The following is a 4,450-nucleotide window of genomic DNA, read 5'->3' on the forward strand; positions in this document are numbered from 1 at the left end:
GCATTGTCTCAAACGTTTGGATTTGAAGGTTCGGGTGAATGAATGAATGGAATGAACGGCATGAATGGACGGACGCGTCTTGTGTGAGTGAGGAGTGAATGAAGATAGAATGTGTGCTGGTAGAAGTTAGAATTTATAAGTTATTTTTCTCAGTTTGACAAGAGGAGATAGGAAAGGGAACAGATAGAAATTGGTGAGAGGTACATAGCTTTTTCATATAGTGCAAAACAATTGAGAATACGACAGGGGAGGTATTTCGGTTGGGAGTATGACAGTGGATCGAGGTGGTTGATAAACGGCAAAGAAAAAAAGAAGATCCAGTATCCGCGTCGGGATTTTTCGTACTGAACGGATGTTGTGTAGACGTATGTTGACGCTTAGACGAAAAATTATTTTCATAATTTTTCTACTCGACCTGGGGGAGGATTGTTACGCCACAATAACGCGTGAAACTTAAAATTGTCTTTTCTATGTTTTTTCTTTAGTGTATAAGTCAATTTTGTTTAGTTAATTCTGGTTCTGTAAATTGTCGTTAAATGTAATTTTTTTTTGATTGCCATAAATGTACACCAAACTAACTCTTACCATAAACACTGAGACCACTGGGCTACATCGAGCGACTTCGGAGTGACAGCGAGAGTTCCGGAAGGTTTAGACCATCAAGAAAGAGGAAATAGAGAGAGAGAGAGAGAGAGAGAGAGAGAGAGAGAGAAGGGAAAAGGAAGGCGATGGAGCGTACGAGGAGGACTTGGACTTTGACTGTGGAGAACAACGGAAGCAAGAAAACGTTACAAAAAAAGACAAGTTTCTAAGAAAGCATAGCGGAAGTTAACACGTTGAGAAGAAATACGTAGTCGACTGATAAAAGTAAAGAAGGAGAAATAGGAAACGGAAAGAAAGTGGTTGAGAGTGGAAAGTGTGAAAGATTGTGTAGAAGACGCCCACTCGATTCATCATCCCGAGGCGTTCGAAGCCAGTGAATTCTGGGTTGGAATAGAACACCCACGTTACAGCCACACCTCACCAAATTGTCCCCACGAAGGAAAGGTACCAGGTACGTCAACTCCTCCTCTCTCATGCCAACGAAGTCATCAACGGGCCCCAACTTGTGACATCCGGCGCCGCATCGACTAACCCACGTTTTTGTTCAATAAAAAAATCACATATATCCATACAATTAACCTTCCTTCAAATCTCTATCAATCTGTCCCAGAACCAGTGCGCATTGGGAAAAGGCGAATTTAGGTTTCCGTTCGGGAAAATACGGGTTGAAGAGTCCTCCCGAGGTCGGTGGCCGACCCTGAGAAAATATTAAAAAAACAAAGGAGGTGAGCTAAGCTGGGCAGGTTTCGCGGCGTAAGCCGCGAGCTACTTTCAATGTTTGATTCTCGAGTAAAGCAGAAATTTGTTTCATTTGTATTGCGACCCCCCTTAGAGAGGGGGGTGGAGTGTCTAACCATCATAGAATCATTTATTGCACCCTAAAACCTCCATGTGCCTAATTTGGTTTCATTTGCCTGATTAATTCTCGAGTAATGCAGAACTTTGTGTTTCATTTGTGTTCAGTCCGTCAAACGTACTGAAGAGAGAAAGAGAGAGGGGAAAAACTTAATCGTAAGCAGGTGTATGGCACGATTCTCACTATCTCACTCTTCCTACTGTCACCGCCTATCTCACTATCCCTCTGTTGTAAAAGTTCATCATCGACATCACGATATGTCAGATTGTGGTAAATTGGTAATTAGCGATGATAGTGGCATGGTGTCGACGTCTGGTGGCGACTTCGAATTAGGGCTATAATTTGGATCCCAAACTCGTTAGTATAATCTCTATCAGATTAGAGGACACGAAGTCGGTTTTTAAATTCTAAAATTCGAATGAAAATTTTCGCATTATGTTATTTAATTACTTGAAACATGTATTTCTGACTTTCATTCGACCATATGGCTATACAATTCCAACATTGTTACTGAAATTTTTCATATAATATAAAGTTATCTTCACATACAATTTTCGTATGAGACTTTTTCCCCACCTGCAAACCAAAGTGTTTTTAATTTAAATAGAATACTAATTTGATATGGAAAAGCTAATTTTCATTCATAATATTAATTTTGAAAACATTCATTCCGACTGAAAATCGGCTATTCTTTGACGCTCCCCTAAACTAGTAAACGAAGCTCAATGCCATCAACGCGGATCGCTGTTTTGATAAAAACAAATACTTTTGACGTTTGAGATGTTGGCACCAAAAACATGGCGGGTGTCATACAGCTGATCGTAAGTCCCCACTCCTTTTCCTGTTCGGGTGCAGCACTACACACAAATATAGCTTCCCGACCGAGGACGAGTCGTTATTCAACCGTCGAGCAAGTAGCAAGTGCAAAGTGCAAATCCAGAGCAAATAGCAAGAGTAACAACTTATTGCAAAAGTAGCCATAACATCAGCAACAGATTTTCTACAGGAGTGCAATTCTACCAGCAAGAGAATAATGGCGCATTCGAATGCGCATTAATCGCATAAGTGTGAATAAAGTGTATATATTAGTATTCAGTGATTATGATTATAATGAATAAAGTGTAAATAGTACTCAAACACCATGTGTTCATTCTGCACTGCTCAAACCCTTTCCGAAGCACATCCCAAAAGGTTAGGCCTTTCACAGCACCCACAGATCCCACCCGTCGAATAAAGCGTGAGAAACACGAGGGATTCTTGCACACACCCGTTGTCTCCATGAGTGGAACAACATAACAGAAATACAGTCCACCCCACAGTTCCCAGCAGACGGAACAATTTGTATGGCAGCCCCCCTAAGAAAGGGGGAGGAAAATCTAATCACTATAGAAACATTAATTGCATCCTGAAAACTCCACATGCCAAATTTTATTTTGTTTGCTTAATTAATTCTCGTGTAATGCAGAAATTTGTGTTTCATTTGTGTGGCCCTTAGAGAGGGGGGTGGAGTGACTAACCACCATAGAAACATTTATTGCACCCTTAAACTTCGATATGCCTAATTTGGTTTTATTTGCTTGATTGATTCTCGAGTAATGCAGAAATTTGTGTTTCATTTGTATATTTGAAAATGGTCAATCTTTAATTTCACAGTGGAAAAAGGGTACATAATGATTAACAAGATACTATCGACTGAAGGATATTATTAAATTAATAATAATGTGCGGCAAATTAAAATTGTCAAAATAACAGTGCCGGAACTATATATAAATTAAATTTCAACGATTCGCATAAACAAACACACGATATTTATGTTTGCGTACAGTTATAGGTTCGATACAGCTTGCAAGAAACTGTTGTTGTTGGCGCTCAGCCAAAACTAACTGCGTACTAAACTTTGATCTACGTGATCAAAAGTACGAAAGACCGTGAACGGGAAATTCACAGAACGAGCAAACATTGAAACACTAAACAAAAACGCGCATATGCACTACGGTTGTCTTTCTGGAGAGAAAACAATGTATACAAGCGACGAATACTAAAGTGACTCAAAAGTTTCTTGTTTTATCCACGCTGAGTGTGGAATCATTTGCAGAGTGATCGTGTCGAAGAACAGACCTGTGTTTTAAATATTCATAATGGACAGAATTTCATTACCAACCCAAGAAGTTATCAATGTTCCCAAACTCGAGGAAGACATTGGAGACAAACTAATTCGGAAGGCCCGAGAATCTCCTTTTGTGCCACTCGGTTTCGCGGGATTGGCGCTCGTTATCGGAATCGGAGCTTACCGGTTTAAGAACCGTGGTGTGATGTCCCCATCCGTGTTTTTGATGCAGTATCGAGTAGCGGCACAGGGTGCGTTGGTGGGCGCCTTGACGCTAGGGCTAGGTGCAGCAATGGCCAACGAGTATCTTTTCGACAAAACTGGGGAGCAGTAACGAAAATTATTGGTAAAAGGTTAGTTATAAACACCACGATATGATTTTTTTTTATATGCAAACCCGATTATTTGTTCTAGTTATTAATCGTGATAAAACTTATATCATTTCAGTGTTCGCGATAATATTCACTGAATGTCTCAGCTTCCCTTCAACCGACAACTCGTACATGGAGCAACAAGCGAACACATTCAATGTCGAATGATAAAGTGATAGTTGCCGAATTAAATTAGTTACTGTGATGATGGACTAAATTCGTGAACGTGTTTCACGGAAGTGAAGCTTGTGAAAATGAAGGCGAATGCATCTTCCATTACTCAGAGAGAGAAGTAATTGTATGCTTTTCAGTTGAAATATTCAATATTGAATAAGCAACTGTAAGAGTAAAAACCAAAAATCGAAACGAGTCAAAGTGAGCTCTTCAATACTACAAAAATGATTCAATTTCTGTACGAATCAGGTAAACTCCGATGTTGAATATTATAATTGGTAGTGCTAAGCTAGAAATGTATAATATGTAAATCCTGTAAAAATAATAAAGTTATACATA

At 39.5% G+C, this 4,450-nt stretch overlaps 1 long non-coding RNA gene across 1 annotated transcript; it reads left to right on the forward strand.

Annotated features, from left to right (window-relative positions):
• Window positions 1–2,358: 2,358 nt before the first annotated feature.
• On the forward strand, window positions 2,359–4,450 carry LOC129768835 (uncharacterized). Its single transcript, XR_008741744.1, has 3 exons — window positions 2,359–2,432; window positions 3,285–3,919; window positions 4,014–4,450. It is a non-coding gene; the product is annotated as an uncharacterized LOC129768835 (long non-coding RNA).

The sequence above is a fragment of the Toxorhynchites rutilus genome, chromosome 2, assembly GCF_029784135.1.
Source record: "Toxorhynchites rutilus septentrionalis strain SRP chromosome 2, ASM2978413v1, whole genome shotgun sequence".
NCBI classification, from domain to species: Eukaryota; Metazoa; Arthropoda; class Insecta; order Diptera; family Culicidae; genus Toxorhynchites; species Toxorhynchites rutilus.